Source organism: Ambystoma mexicanum, chromosome 6p (genome assembly GCF_040938575.1).
Source record: "Ambystoma mexicanum isolate Mex_15411 chromosome 6p, UKY_AmexF1_1, whole genome shotgun sequence".
Taxonomy (NCBI): Eukaryota; Metazoa; Chordata; class Amphibia; order Caudata; family Ambystomatidae; genus Ambystoma; species Ambystoma mexicanum.
In genome coordinates, this window is record NC_090935.1 from 1,384,379,721 (window position 1) to 1,384,397,164 (window position 17,444).

The window sequence follows — 17,444 nt, forward strand, 5'->3', positions numbered from 1 at the left end:
TTCCCCAGGGTTGGGTAGAAACAACACAGGTCCTGGGATGTTCATTGAAGCAGATTTTGTAATGCTGCTTGGGTTTTGCCTGACCCGGCAATGCCCACTCCTCTTTGTTTCCCCACAATGTCCCCAAGTTGCCTGTTGCTAAGATGTGTAAGGGTGTTGCTAGGCAGCCGGCTTTCAGTGCGCGACAATCCCTCTACAATTCATGCCGTTGGAGGAGGCCGTGTCCACCTTCGCGCTGCAGTAATACAGTAAGGGACATGCTGCAGAGTGGTGCTGAAGGTCCCTCTCTCTGCAAACTATATGCTGTATGGAGTCCAATGTGTCTGCATGCAAATCGGCATCTCCCCGTTGAGCTCTTGCTGCGCACTTGCACTTGCCTTGAGCATGGAAGTGCTTGCCAGTTGTTGGTCTGTCCTCAATGGGTTGCCTGGAGCGTTCCTTGCGGTCTGTCTTCAGTGGGCTCCCTGGGGCATCTCTGGAGAGTCACACACCTCTCACTGCCCCTTACAGCGATCGAGGCTGGTGCTGCTGCAAACAGTTCATCCCACCTTTGTTGCCAGTATCAAGTTGAGGACCCAGGAGTCGATGGGTGTGCCAGAACTGGTTTATTATGTTTCACATGACATTTTGTAGTACATGCATATACAGCAACCCCAACCTACTTCCAACTCAGCAACTGCCAGCATTCCTATCTAAAATGTCTAACCTGACTACACTGGTGGAATCATTCTATAACTGGGTAATTATCAGGCTGGGCAGTCTATTCCACTACATTGCATCAGCTGCCATCCTATCTTTATATATAACTGTGCATCTATAATTGCACATATAACTATGTACATCTATTGTAAAGAGTTACATATATGTATATATATCACACACACCCTCCCTTTAGGGAATCCTGAGGTTGATCAGGAAAATAGGTGTAACCAATTACTTTAAATGACTATTGGCCTCATTACGACCCTGGCGGTAAGGGGTTTACGCCAGCGTTAGCTGCGCCGACCCCTTACCGCCAATTACGAGGTCCCTTAGCGCCATGGCGCTTTTAACACCTGCTTTTAGCAGGTGTTAAAATCCATGGCGCTAAGGGACCATGGAGTTAATTACGCCACCGTAATTTACGGTGGCGTAATTAACGCCTTCCCCACTCCCATTATGCCCTATGGGGCAAAAATGGGAATGGGGAAGGGTAAATGGGGATTGGGGACTTACCGCCCCCGCCAACCTCGGAATGGGGCGGTAAGTCCGCCAACCACCATGGCGTAAACGTAGTTTACGCCATGGTGGTAAAGTCACGGCCCAGGCGGTAACTTACCGCCTGGGTCGTGATGAGGCCCTATAACTTGAATTAGCAGTAGGAAAGAGGGCAGAGATTTCACACTCCCTGAAAATCCCCCTGTGTCAATCGATAAGGGAGTTAATTTAATTATTATTCAGTAAACTCTGCTGAGGGTCTACTCAGTTTGCCCACCCCACCCTCATCCACTATTAAGGGGAAGATATTAGGTTGAGCAGATCAACAAACACTTGGTTCTATTGCACAAGTTACTTACATTGCAATTCTTTGTTTTTGGTGCTCAGGAATGTCAGCAGGGCTCCTCTTACAGGGACAGGACAGGCACTTCGGAAACCACCACCAGTCTGGAATATTCTCCAGGCTCAATTGCTCTATTCAGACTCTGTCCTCTCTCCTGGGGTGGGTCCCAGCGAGCCTCAGTATTTCCTAATTGCTGTCTTTCCATGCAAAATGTATCCTGCAGCAATGTTTAGTCCTTCCACCAATGTCCAGTCATTTGGCCGACAGACAAATGGTGGACAGACAAATTTCGTTTAGGAAAAAAAAGGGTTTTTTACCCAAAAAAAGGGGTTGGAGGGGACCTCCACCCCCTTTTTGAAAAAAAAAAAATGAAAATACCCAAAAAAAAAGAAATTCGACCATTTGTCTTTCGACCAAATTGCGTCGACCATTTGTCCTGTCGACCATTTATTTTCGACCAAATGACCTGTAACCCCTTCCACCAACATAATATTTATGCAGCTAGCTCAGGATTCAACAAGATATTTTTTAGGCAAGTCTCCTTGAAGATTTGTAGGCAGCTGATACCTATCCCAAAGTGTGAGGCCTTTTTACCCTCTAAGCCACACTTCCAAAATATAAAAATTAGAAGGTGCCAGTTTATTGGTTCTGACTTTTTATTGGAGATGTATTCCCTTCTCCTCGCCCAAGGTCCAATCCCTCTCTGCTGATAGGCTCTTGGAGTTCTGAAATTGACTTGATGGGGTAGAGGTACACACCTATTAGCATTTTTATTTGACACTTTTATTTTTACACATGTAGTTTTGTACTTAAGAAGTCCTACAAGAGAAAAATATTTGCTTTACAAATAAGCATAAAAACACATGTCTATATGCTGGCTGGCTCTAAACTACAGTTGCCAGCATTCCCTGCTGCCACTGCCTGGTACATACCAGAGGGATTCAACCCTGTACACCTGCAAGTTTTGTTTGCACATCTATCTGGAGACTGGGGTTCCAGAGGGGCTGCACCTGGGCTACTATTGCCTAAATTCGGAGTGCCAAACTGATGGTAACTCCCTCCCCCTCCCCACTGAGGGCTAACATTAAAAATGGGGGAGAGTTGGATCCTGGCTGGCTCTACATTACAGTTACCAGAATTCCCTGTTGCCACTGCCTGGTACATACCAGAGGGTTTCAACCCTGCACACCTGCAGCCAATCAGCCTCCCTGTAGATTGCTGAGGCATGAAAGCGTGCTAGGAGGAGAACATATGTGGGCTGTTTGTGCTTACTGCAGCTGGGACCCAGAGTAGCGCCCTTGCCACCCCTCAAGTTTTATTTGCATATATATACATATTACTATTTATGACTTATCAAGATGACTACTGTCTCAGCAGGAGGTTGCATATCGGACTAGTGTTTTTTTTCTCCACTTTGCACAGCACTTATAACAGTTACCAACCTGGAATGTCTGATGCTGATATTAAACTAAATAAGCCACCAGCTCTCCAACTTTCGGCTTTGCAGCTTTTTCTGTGGAGCTAGGAACACATTGTAGATTGTAAAAGGGTTTCCAAATGTCAGATTTGTATGGAATCTGAATCTTGTGATTTAGCTAATTCTGTAGGTATCATGGTTCAAATGTTAATGGGTAACATGTACTCCCTAATAAAAACCTATGACCACAGATTTACATGCATATTTCTGAGTTTCGTTTCACAGTGTAAGATGCTGTTTTTGTTTGAACATCTTTTCCAGGCTCTGCTGCCTCAATGTTGACTTAAGCCTGGAGTAAAATGATCAATCATTCTTGTGAAGTCAAAAGCAGGGCTAATGTATATTGAAGGCATGTTATCTCTCTGGCCAGATTAGTCTCTGGTCTCATGTGACAGTCTTGAATGCAGGCCACCCCAAAGTCAGTCCAGGGATGCTCCACACAATTGGGCATCAATACGAAGGTCAGTGGTAACACGCCGGTGCTACCGACGTGTTGCCGCCAACCTCGTAACACTGTTTCCGCCATCAGATATCTTGGGGCCACTGGGATATTACAAGTGGCGGTGGACCGGGATGTCAGGTGGCAAAAAGGATAAGTCCACATTCCTGTGGAGTCCTAATGGACTCCACGAAAATGGGGACACTGAAGCACCGGCACCATTGCTAACAGTGTTGGTGCTTCAGTTAAAACAATGCCAGTAGGGGCCAGAAATCCCAACAGGTCAGACCAGCCGGGGAATCGGTGGCCCCCTACTGGCATTGTCGCAGTATGGCAGTCCGGAAAGTGTGCTGGCAAGGTTGATACTGGCAACCTTCTTTCCGGACGACCATACTCGTAATGAGGCCCATCAATCTATGGTATTTTGGGGATTTTACAAAGTTCAGCCCAATTACTAACAGTCTGTCTCCTGATCCAGACAACCAATACACCGATTTGTCACGCATGATTGCAGCTTACCTCTCAGGTCCTGAAACTTCAAAGCAATTGTCTTTCATACCGAAAGGCTGAACAGAACGTGTTATTGGGGAAGGTCACTTTAATTTTCAGGGGAAGAGTTTTAACACTGACTCAAGCCTTCTGTGCTTTGAATAATAGAACGACTCGCTTTCCATGTAGAATCGTTTTTTTAAATTTTTCTGGGCTTTATCAATCACATCCAAGGCCCTTTTGAATCGGTGTATTTCCCTTGATTTGCACAATGGCCCTCATTACGACCCTGGCGGAGATCCATGGTGCAATTTGCACCATGGACCATGGCGCAAAGCTGCCAACACCGCCATGGGGGTTGGCGGATTTACCGCCCCATTCCGACCTTGGCGGGGCGGTAAATCCCCAATCCCCATTTTACCCTTCCCCATTCCCATTCTTGCCCCATAGGGCGTAATTAACAACAAGGTCCCGTAGCGCCATGGATTTCTCCGCCCGGAAAAAGCAGGCGGAAAAAGGCTCCATGGCGCTACGGGAACTCGTAGTAGGGCGGAAGGGTCCGCCATGATTTCCGCTGGCGTAAACCCACTCCGCCAGGGTCGTAATGAGGGCCATTGTATTTTTAATGTGGTAGCTAAAAATGAAAGGCTGCCTTTTGTCTGTCAGCTCCCAATGTGCCTTTCCAGTTCCTTCCTGCAGTCTGGTTTTATTTTCTACATATTCTTTGTTTCAACTGCAGAAATACACACAGTTTGAATTCAATAGGCACCTTGGCTGTGTTAATGTTCAGAGGCTGCCTTTTCCTTCTGACAGTGTGCCTTTCCATGAGAAGAATGTATTTCAGCACATTGGGGCCTGACCTGGCCTTTTTCTGTTCATTTGATCCTGGGGCTGCCATTAAACCCCACAATTCTATGATGAATACGTTGTCTGCAGAGATCTTCACACGTCTTGTTTTGCTTATAAGCAGTTTCTGCAGTGTTCAGTGACTGGAGGGTTGATGCTCCTGTTTGGAAACAAACAAACTACCTTAGCTAGCACAGTGTTAGTGGTGTTATTGCCCTATGCACCCAGTATTGTCGAGGAGCTGCAGTAATATCCCCAAAAATCTGTTGCTTTATGTGAAGAATTACTCCCCTAGCAAGATGCTCTCCAAGGTACAGTGGGGCTGACAGTGACTGGGAACCAGCTTAGCTTATTACAAGTCTTCAATTATGGTGGGCAGCCCAATAAAACAAAATATCCCACCATCATTGTGTTTGTGATGACCATAAACACAAATGTTTAGATATGACAACACACACAGAAATTGTTTAAATTCCATGCACCTTAAATGCGCTGTTTACCCAATGTTTTGTCCTCCAAAGGAGGGCTGGCTGGAGTTCATCCCTTTAGAGGGTTGAGGCTGTATGACCATCTCTCCTAGTTTATGTTGCATACTTTCGGGCAGAGGATAAAGGGAGTGCTCCTCCAAAGTTGCTAACAATAAATCTTCACTAATAAGTTTGGCACAATTACACTACACCCCTAGAAGGCATTGTTTACAGTTATTCTTTAAGAGGTATCAATCCACTCACCTTGTCTCTGTGCTTACCTATTGAGCAAACTCAAGGCAGTGTTGATTGGCATGTGTGTTAGGCGGAAACCTGTGCAGTTCCCTCTGGGACCACTGCAAAAGATTTAGGACTACAGGTGTTTGGCAGTAAACCCACTTGGTAGCAGTCTGTACCACACAGATTCACTTGATAGCTGTGGCTTAGCAATCAGACTTCTCTCAAGAAAAGTTAGGCAGTATGTGGAGTATACAAGATAGGGCAATTTACACAGTAGAACAAGCAGACACGGAACAGAGCTTCGGTGTAAAGATATATAATTATTTATTATAAAAACATATCTATGAAAAACACACTGGCACTAATACGGCAAACAACTTCAAATACAATTACTATAAGTATATCAATCCCCTAACAATATTTCGACAAGTCTAGGTTCAACAGCACCACTTATTTGCAGGCAGAAGTGAATGCTTCAACCTAAATGGCACTCTAATATTCGTTAGAACGGGAGAGAAAAGGCAGGGTATGAACCCAACTCGGTACCAACACTTTTACAAAGCAACTGCAAGGCAAGTAAGGCAGGGTCTACTGTAGATCACAAAGTTCAGAGGCCAGGCCCACTCGGAGAGAGGCAAGGCGATATGTCCCAAAAAGTATCACAGTGGAAATGCACTTCGAGTCTTTGTAGCAAATTGTCACGAAAAGGTTGGACCAGTTTAGAACAAAAAGTTAAGAAGGTCTGGAGGTGACCCAATGGAAAGGTAAGGATTTAAGACACCTCACGCTAACCGTCACAAGGGATGCCAGGCGGACACAGTACCTTGTAAGTGAAGGGACAGCTCTGGCGGGGGCAGTTGTTCCTGGTGGTGGATGCAAGTCGGGGCTTTGCCAAGAGATGAGATGGTCTCGTCGTCGAAGGAAAGTTGAAGATCGTTGCACCACCAGGGAAGAGACCAGCCGCGGAGTGCTCCGTCACAAGGCACCACCTTTTGGTCGCGGTACGGGCTAGCGGCTATCCGGTTGCCGGGGAGCTCAGCACGGGCAATTCGACCACTACGCCCTGGAAGCGAAGAAAAAGCAAAGAGGCTGGTTGTTCCCACCAGTCAGGGGAAGAAGACTCTCCAGCAGGGAGATCTCCTCTGTCGTTGGGAAGTGGTGAGTCGGTTCAGCAGGGCTCCACCGGAGGTGTTGTCGTTGCAGGTCGGCTCAGCTTTACCCTCATCGGATTCTTAGGTCCTGTGGCGACTTCTGAAGATCCAGTCCCAAAAGCCCTGCTTTTATGCAGAAAACCCCCATTCATTCAGCCTAGCTGTCAATCAAACCACGCTAAGTGGTGAGCAGGGTTGCCTCACCACTTGGGCCAATCGCACCAGAGTGCAACTTGAGTTGGCAAGGCAACTCAGTCCAGGGTGCCTAAACCCCCTCCCACACCCCCTGTGGTACCCAGACAGAATGGCACCACTTTGGAGGGCTTCTGTGCAGAAGCCCGCCAAAAGTGGAACAAAGGGCTCAACCTTTGGTTCGGAGTTACAGAGGCGAACACATACACCATTTTAAAAACCGAGTTCTGGCAGAAAATACCAACCGGTGGATTTATTTAAGATAAATAAACTGGCGGTAGGTTAGAGACTAACGTGAAAAGGTATTAGCATCCAACAATGGGAAGAATCCCATAGGAATATATTCGGGGTCGAATATAAAAAGTAGTTTCCACTGCCACCAGCCAAAACCTGATGAGGGGGGACGGGACAGTGCCCCCTCGAACAACAGACCCAGGGGTAATCAAATTACCCCTACCAGTACGTCCACAATAGGATGGTTTGTACGGGTTCTGTCAGTAAATGTAGGTCTAGTAAAGCCAATAGTGACTTTACATGCCCTGGGGGACAGTAGTCAGTCCCAGGGTATGGAGTCTATGGTGGGGTCACCTAGGACACCCAAGTGTTATGGCACGGAGGGTGCTGTCTAACACACATAGCAAAACACATGAGGCCCTATGGAGTAAAAGACCCCATAGCCCATCGAACACATTGACATTCAAAGCAATTTGCCACAAATCATGTCCAAGAATGGGAGAAAAGAGTCTCACTATTGGCAGGATGAAAAAAACAAACTCCAGGAATCCAGCAAAGCAGCTGGGGGACTCACTAGGTTAGGAAATTCAGCCTAAACAGAGAATTGTCCCTACCACTCGCCTCTCCTCCCCCCCAGACTAAGGGACAGGAGGATTTAATCCACTCCTGGATGAACCTCATACCTCTAGTCGATGACATACATCCTAGAGAGTCCATCAGCATTTTGGTGGTGACACCCTGACCTGTGCTCAATGGTGAAATCAAACCCTTGCAGGCAGATTGACCATCACAGTAGTTTTGGGTTTTCCCCTTTCATTTGCATTAACCATCTCAAGGGTTGGTGGTCAGTCTGAATGACAAAAGTAGAACCATACAAGTATGGCCTAAACTTCTTCAGCACCCACACGATAGCAAAGCATTCTCTTTCGATTGTTGCCCACCTTGTTTCAGGATCCTTCAGCTTGGGCTGATGAAGCAAACGGGGTGCTCCCTAACTTTCCCATCCAGTTGACTGAGTTCTGCACCTATTCCTACATTTGAAGCATCTGTCTGCACAATGAAAGTTTGGTGGTAATCAGGAGCTCTGAGTACTGGGGCTTGGCAAAGAGCCTTTTTCAGGTTTTCAAAAGCCTGATTGCACTCCTCGTTCCATCTAACCTTTTTGGAGAGGAGATGACATTCAGAGGAGAAGCTATGGTCCCATAATTCTCAATGAAATTCCTGTAATACCCGGTGAGACCTAAGAAAGCTCTCACCTGGGTCTGAGTAGTAGGTGTTCAATCTTACTGAGCAAAGGCCTTATTTCTCCTCCTCCTACCTCATGTCCAAGATAGACTATCTTACTCTGTCCAATTTGGCATTTACTCGCCTTTATGGTCAGATTGGCTCGTCCAAGAGCCTGCAAAACATCTCTTAGGTGGGTTACATGTTCTTCCCTGGAATTGCTGAACACTGCTATGTCATCCAAGTATGCCATGCAGAAGTCCTCCATCCCATTAAGAACCTGGTTTACCATCCGTTGAAATGTAGCAGGTGCATTTTTCAATCCGAAAGGCATTACCTTAGACTGGTATAAGCCAACTGGGGTAGAAAATGGAGTTTTTTCCTTGGCATGGTCTGTCAGGGCTATTTGCCAATAGCCTGACGTCAAGTCAAATGTGCTGAGGAACTTGGCTGAACCAAGTCTATCCACCAACATCTGTTCTTGGCAAAGGGTGGGCATCAGTCTTGGTGACTGCATTAAGAGCTCTATAATACAAGCAGAATCTAAGTTCTTTAGATCCTGCCTTTGGTACTAACACAACTGGGCCAGACCATGGACTAGTAGAGGGCTCTATTACCCCGAGATCAAGCATCTTGCTGACCTCACCTTTGATGTGGGTTCGTACATTTTCTGACATTCTGTATCCTCTGCTTTTGACTGGCAGACAGTCACCAGTGAGTATGTCATGCTGGCCCCAAGGGGTCAAGCCTGGTGAAAGTGAGAACAGAGAGGCAAACTGATTCAACATAGATTTGCACTCTTCTTGTTGCTCAGGTGTCAGATTTGAAGAGAGATTTACTCCTTCAATTTTTTCGTCTAAAGGTAAGCCTCTGAGGAGATCAGGAAGAGCTTCACTCTCTTCTTCTTCCTTTGATGATGCTGGAAGCAACGCTCCTACATCAGGTCTTGAGACATACGCTTTGAGTCTGTTGGTGTGGAAGACTGTCGGAGCCTCCTTGGGATTGCCCAAGTCCACCAGATAGTTGACCTCTCCGAGTTTACCCACAACTCTGAAGGGTCGCATCCATTTGTCTTGGAAGGCCCTCTGCCTTGTTGGGATCATAACGAGAACTAGCTGGTCTTGAGTGAACTCAACCATGTTAGCCTTTTGATCAACCAGTGCTTGACCAATGCTTTTCCAGCTTTCAAGTTATCACTTGCTTCCGTCATCATGTGCGACATTCTCCTCCGGAGACCTATCACGTAGTCAGTCACTCTGACTGGCTTGGGGGAAGGAGCACTCTCCAACCCCTCCTTAATCAGGGCCAATGGACCTCTGACGGGATGACCATAGAGGAGCTCAAAGGGAGAATAACCTACTCCATCCTGAGGGACTTCTCTATAAGCAAAGAGAAGGCATGGCAGTAGAAGGTCCCACTTTTGTTTAAGGGGTTCTTCTAAAGCACCTATCATGCTCTTCATGGTTCGGTTGAACCTTTCTACCAATCCATTGGTTTGTGGGTGATAAGCTGTTGAGAACTTGTAACTCCACAGGTTTTCCACATGGCTTTCATGTAGTGGGACATAAAGTTTGACCCCCTGTCAGAGATTACTTCCTTAGAAAACCTGACCCTGGTAAAAATACCAAGGAGGGCCTTAGCCACAGCCGGAGCCGTAACAGTCCTCATAGGAATTGCCTCAGGATACCTAGTAGCATGGTCTACTACAACAAGTATAAACCTGCTGCCTGAGGAGGTTGGAGGATCAAGAGGACCAACAATGTCAATCCCTACTCTCTCAAATGGGACTCCCACAACTGGGAGAGGCACTAAAGGTGCCACATTCTTGGAGCCAACCTTACCAGAGGTCTGGCAGGTGTGGCAGCTCCTGCAGTGTTTTTCTACTTTGGCCCCCATCTTCGGCCAATAAAAGTAGAGAGAGAGCCTTTCCTTAGTCTTTTTGAAACTCAAGTGACCAGCCAAAGGAATCTCGTGGGCTAACTGCAAGAACTGTTGTCTGTTCTCTTGGGGTACTACAAGTCGTTTGTAGTCTCCAGGTGCAGACTCGGTCGGTTCACTGTAGAAGAGGCCATCTTCCCAGTGCAACCTATATTTTCCAGGCTCTTGCCCTTCAGCCTGAGCTTCTGCCTGGTGGCGAAGACCTTCCAGAGTTAGACATTCTCTCTGTTCCTTACTGAAATCTGCCCTGTTGGGTCCACCTTCTGCCAGTAAAGACTGCAGCTCAGGATGGTCAACAGGATCCAGATCTCCAATGAGTTCCTGGCCTTCCATTAGCTCTTCCTCAGAGTCTAATTCTACCACGTAGGGTTGTACCACCCTCTAAGCCTCAGCGGGAGGGGGAGTTACGGGTGTAACTTTGGACAACCGCGGGGAAGTCCTTGTTGGCTGCACTGAAATCCTGGCTGCTGGTTTCGGGTTAGAAGTCTTAGGTTTCCCTTTCGCTTCTGATTTCTTTGAGACAGCAGCTGACAAATCCAGTGGAGCAGGAGTGATATCTTTCTTCATCATCTCCTGGGGAGTACCTCTCATGGTTCTCTCCCTTGCAGGTCTGGTTAGCTCCTGTAACCGTTTACTAGGAGGTCTGGGCGTATGAGACACAACTCCGAGAGTTTTTAAATCGTTACCCAACAGAACTCGTCCTGGTACCTCACTCTGTATGCTGACAGATATCTTCACAGTCATGTCGTTACACTGGATGAGAACTGGTAATTGGGAAGCATCTGCACAGGCCCTCCAGCTAACTTGGTGAGGCGTTTGGGTGCCTTAGCAACATCCTCAGCCTGAAAAAAAGATTTATCCACCACAGTTATGCTGGCCTGGTGTCCCTAATGGCAGGAGTCTCCTGACCATTCACCTGGACACTGTCCTTTTAATACTCTTTAGTATTATCTGGGTTAGAATTATAGACATCTAAATTCTGTTGTTCCCACAAACCCAGAGACACTAAAGAAACACTGGCTGAGACTCCAGTGGGTTCATCAGCCAGCAGTAGAAAGTTTCCACTTGCCATTTGGACTTCCTCCTCTGGAGCAAAGGCTAAGGAGACAAGCTGGACCCCTGAAGGTTTACCCTTGCATCTGGGATCTCCTTTCACATGGTCAGTAGAGCCACAAACAAAGCATTTACCGAATGCTTTCTGGAATGGTGGCTTGTTCTGGCCTCACGCTGGTTTGTCACCAGAAGGTACACTATTCTGCTGTGGTTTTCCTTGTGGCTTACCCTTCTGGTTTTGTTTGGGGCCCTCTTTGGAATGTGAGTTATTAGAATTCTCTTTTGAGTCTTTTTAGGCTGTTTTCCCTCATCCTTTTTCTGAGTTGCCCCAGAATCCTTATGAGTAGCCCTGTTGGCAACCCACAAGTCAGCAGCCTTAGCTAGCGTCCTGGAATCCAATTCTTTCGAATCAGCCAAGTGCTGTCTGAGCTCAGGAGAACAGGCATCATAAATAGACTCCAACATAAAAAGATTCTTCATACCCTCATAAGTGTTCACTTTGTAACCCTTAATCCATCCCTCTAGGTTTTTCTACCCTTCACTCACCCAGGTAGCCCAAGGGGTACCATCATGCTTTTTGAGGGTTCTAAACCTCTTAAGATACTGGGAAGGGGTCTTCCCGAATCTATCTATGAAAGCTAGTTTCACACTTTCGTAATCCTTCTTATCCACCTCCCCCAACTCCATTACCACATCAGTTACAACAGGGGGAAGCCTAGAGAACAACCAGGGAAGTAACTCATTCCCTGTGATGTCCTGGAGCCCATGATTATACTCAAACAGTTTCAACCAATCCAACACATCCAATCTAGGTTCATACATACCCACTAATTCCTTAGGCATCCGGGGTCTTTTGGGACTGGAACTTCTAGAGGAACCAGAGGAGAGAGAAGCATTTTCCACAGACAACGTTTTCATTTCCAACTCATGATTAAGTTCTATTTCTCTGAGTCTTAACTCAGCTTGCTTCTGCTCAGCTTGGGCATTCATTCTTCGGAACTCTAGCTCTTGGTTTCTTTCAGATTGGGCTAAAAACCGTTTGTACTCTAATTCGAGCTTCATTTTTTCAAGTTCAAAATAAGCAGGGTTACATGTGGGACCTGGGATGGGCCCCGTAGGTACAGTAGGTAAGGCAGACAGAGGCTCAGAGTGGCTAACTTCATTGGGTTCACTTTCCTCTTCTGACTCATTATCAAGACTTTGATTTAGATCAATATCATCACTGTTTTCTACATTTGCTGGAAAAGTTGGTTCCTCTGAACCAGTACCCAGACTTTCTTGCCTTTTACAGAAAGATTCTCTTGTCTACAGAGAGCTCTCAAACTCTCAGTATTTTCATCTGACAAGGACTCTTGGCTGTAAACTTCCATAGTAGACATGTTTTTGAAAGTTGCTTTTTAGTGCTAAGCTTTGTGGTTAGTTACCCTAAAGTGTTGAAAAGCACTCTAAACTATATAGTCAATACAAATCCCACTGCTGTACACCAGTGTTAGGCAGAAACCTGTGCAGTTCCCTCTGGGACCATTGCAAAAGATTTAGGACTACAGGTGTTTGGCAGTAAACCCACTTGGTAGCAGTCTGTACCACACAGATTCACTTGGTAGCTGTGGCTGAGCAGTCAGACTTCTCTCAAGAAAAGTTAGGCAGTATGTGGAGTATACAAGATAGGGCAATTTACACAGTAGAACAAGCAGACACGGAACAGAGCTTCGGTGTAAATTTATATAATTATTTATTATAAAAACACATCTATGAAAAACACACTGGCACTAATACGGCAAACAACTTCAATTACAATTACTACAAATATATCGATCCCCTAACAATATTTCGACAAGTCTAGGTTCAACGGCACCACTTATTTGCAGGCAGAGGTGAATGCTTTAACCTAGATGGCACTCTAATATTCGTTAGAACGGGAGAGAAAAGGCAGGGTATGAAACCAACTCAGTACCAACACTTTTACAAAGCAACTGCAAAGCAAGTAAGGCAGGGTCTACTGTAGATCATAAAGTTCAGAGGCTAGGCCCACTCGGAGAGAGGCAAGGCGATATGTCCCAAAAAGTATCACAGTGGAAATGCACTTCGAGTCTTTGTATCAAATTGTCACAGAAAGGTTGGACCAGTTTAGAACAAACAGTTAAGAAGGGCTGGAGGTGACCCAATGGAAAGGTAAGGATTTAAGACACCTCACGCTAACCATCACAAGGGAAGCCAGGCGGACACAGTACCTTGTAAGTGAAGGGACAGCTCCGGCGGGGGCAGTTGTTCCTGGTGGTGGATGCAAGTCGGGGCTTTGCCAAGAGATGAGATGGTCTCGTCGTCGAAGGAAAGTTGAAGATCGTTGCACCACCAGGGAAGAGACCAGCCGCGGAGTGCTCCGTCACAAGGCACCACCTTTTGGTCGCGGTACGGGCTAGTGGCTATCCGGTTGCTGGGGTGCTCAGCACTGGCAATTTGACCACTACGCCCTGGAAGCGAAGAAAAGCAAAGGGGCTGGTTGTTCCCACCAGTCAGGGGAAGAAGACTCTCCAGCAGGGAGATCTCCTCTGTCGTTGGGAAGTGGTGAGTCGGTTCAGCAGGGCTCCACCGGAGGTGTCGTCGTTGCAGGTCGGCTCAGCTTTACCCTCGTCGGATTCTTAGGTCCTGTGGCGACTTCTGAAGATCCAGTCCCAAAAGCCCTGCTTTTATGCAGAAAACCCCCATTCATTCAGCCTAGCTGTCAATCAAACCACGCTAAGTGGTGAGCGGGGTGGCTCACCACTTGGGACAATCACACTAGAGTGCGACTTGAGTTGGCAAGGCAACTCAGTCCAGGGTGCCTAAACTCCCTCCCAGACCCCCTGTGGTACCCAGACAGAATGGCACCACTTTGGAGGGCTTCTGTGCAGAAGCCCGCCAAAAGTGGAACAAAGGGCTCAACCTTTGTTTCGGAGATACAGAGACGAACACATACGCCATTTTAAAAATCGAGTTCTGGCAGAAAATACCAATCGGTTGATTTATTTAAGATAAATAAACCGGCGGTAGGTTAGAGACTAACGTGAAAAGGTATTAGCCTCCAACAATGGGAAGAATCCCATAGGAATATATTCGGGGTCGAATATAAAAAGTAGTTTCCACTGCCACCAGCCAAAACTCGACGATGGGGGACGGGACAGTGCCCCCTCGAACAACAGACCCAGGGATAATCGAATTACCCCTACCAGTACGTCCACAATAGGATGGTTTGTACGGGTTCTGTTAGTAAATTTAGGTCTAGTAAAGCCAATGGTGACTTTACATGCCCTGGGGGACAGTAGTCAGTCCCAGGGTATGGAGTCTATGGTGGGGGTCACCTAGGACACCCTAGTGTTACGGCACGGAGGGTGCTGTGTAACACATAGCAAAACACATGAGGTTCTATGGAGTAAAAGACTCCATAGCCCATCGAACACATTGACATTCAAAGCAATTTACCACAAATCATGTCCAAGAGTGGGAGAAAAGAGTCTCACTCTTGGCAGGAGAAAAAAACAAACTCCAGGAATCCAGCAAAGCTGCTGGGGGACTCACTAGGTTATGATATTCAGCCTAAACAGAGAATTCTCCCTAACAATGTGGAAGCGCAAAGAAGATGTAGTCAGACAGCGACAAGATCCTTAGAGCAGCATTCGCAGAATGTGATCAACTGGGTGCCCATGGGAAAAAAACAAGAAAAGGCATGCAACTTTAGGGCCTGACTTACAAACGTGTGTTTCAATGAAAAAAACCCAATGGAAAATTGTTTGGGAAATCAGGTTTTAAGGGTGAAGGAGATCCCAGACCATGGGGAAAGGCCTATCTCATTCAATTAAGAAGACCTTCATTCTTTTGTTTTACAGTGTAAGACAACTTGGCAGGATCTAAAGGGTTGATGTACTTTAAATCTCACCACTTCCCCCTTGTCTCCCAGGCAAGAATCAAGGGATTCACAAAGCAAATCCTCTGGCAAAGACTCCATTCCCAAAAGTCATCACTCGGCACCTGCAGCTCTGAAAGCAAGGAAACAAATCAAAAAGTGTCCTTTGGAAACCGTGCAGTAACGGTTTGCCTGAAGTAAAAATAATGTCTATTTTTTTTAAAGTAAAGGAACCGTGTACCCTATAGTTCCCACCCACTTTGGCCTCTGCCACTGTGTACATGTATTCATTATCATGTGTTGCTAGTTGCTGAAATGTCTTATCCTGAACCTGTTCCTTCACAGGATTTTACCTCTGCGGTCCCTCTCTATCATACCGGTTAGCCTCATGAATTCTAATAGACTACCACATTAAGAACCTTCCCCTTAGGGTTAAACTTTCTGCTGCATTGTCCAAAAAACTCACATTTTCATATTGCTTCTCAAGGTGTTACCCATCAAAAATGCACCTCTAAAGATGCAAAGAAAACATTTAAAAACAAATGTTCACATGTAGCTTACTGCTGACACCTGTGTTGACATGATATCTAGAAACATCCAGTGACAACACTCCTCTTCACTCATGGATGACACTTTTACTTGGCAAACCTGCATATTGTCCAGACTCACCATGGCATTTTAAATGCTCATGGCGGTGAGAGTAAACATGTGTTCCATGACTCGCGACCCCATATGACATTTGTGATAAACATGAATATGACTGGAACTATTATGGTAGCGGGAAACCATAACAACAATATTGATTTAAATTCCTTCCTTTCCTCTCCATCCAAACCCTTTTCCTCAGCAGAAGTCTCTGGAGCCCACCTAGACATGACCGCCCTGTTTTAAATCCAGGAAGAGTCTACTGCATGGCACCTCGACCCTCTTGAAAGGTTTTCCTCCCCTCATGCCAGAACTGTTCTAAGACCCAAAAAGGCCATTTAACTGAGTTGTATTTAACTTTACATTTGGATTGCTTTCCCTAAATGTCAGATCTTAATATTCGTGATCACCTGGAAGACCTGGACATTGGGCTACATTACAAGGCTGGCGGTAGCTGTGCCTGTAATACAGGCACGGCTGCCGCTGTTATCCATTTTTTACCAGCACCTGCGAATGGGCAATTACTGGGTCATGCCGAGTTTGGCAATTGCGGGTCAAAGACTTAACCGCGAACTACTCTGAACTGTGTGATCCTCTGCAAAGACTCTTGTCCATTGACTTTGGCTCAGGCCTCTTGATTTGATTTCCTCACTGCAGTAGCCTTTCTAAATTGCCCTGCTTACTTACTTGTTGGTGCTGCTTAATTTTTGTCCAACCTTGTCTTTCCCTCCCTTTTAAATTGCTGGAGTGGCATTTTGCTCACACTTCATTTTGAGCTTAACTTGTCCAGAATCTATTGGGTGGTGTGTAGTATATTAAGAGTGGGTATTTTCTACATCTTTACTTCAGTGAATTGTTTTACAACTGATGTGTAAATGAATGTATATTCTTTTATTCAGAAACCTTGAGTCAGTGTTTGTTTGAATCAAAGTGATTGCTGTCCTTTGTGTAACTATTGAGACTGCTCACTTTACTCTTGAGATAAGACTGGCTGCTCAGCCTTCGCTACCACTTTACTGTATAGTGCAGGCTTGTACCAAATGTGAATTTGTGCTGTCACTTCTAGTCTTAATTTTGTGTGGTGTTCCCAGAGGGTACTGCATATGATTCTGCCTAACAATCATCATTGCGCGAGATCTTTAATTCTAGTGATTTTTTTATTTTTATTTAATCATTTTTAGGCATGCTTGAAACTGAGGCCTTGAAAATAACTGATTTATGAAGCGAGAAGGCAGTCACTGATGAAGTATTTTGAAAATCACATATCAAACTAAGTCTGTATATCACCAATCACATCCATTCTATATTTATAGAACCTGTTCGTGTGTGTGTATATATACACGCCGGCAAGGTTTTAAATAATGCATGCAGTATATTTGACCATGAGGTACATGTTTAATGTATTACTGTATTCTTGTTAGGACAGCTTGAGGGGTACTTGTCTGCATTGATCAGTCTTTTTCCTTTGTCAAGTGCAGCGTAACATTTGCAGGTCTTGGGAATGAGAAGAGCATCTGCTGAGCCCCAGTCCCCTCGTGCTGTGTGTGTATGATCATTTATGTGTTCTATACTTTTGGCACATGTTTTGTTCTTTATATGATTACATTATATTTTATTTTTCTTCGACTT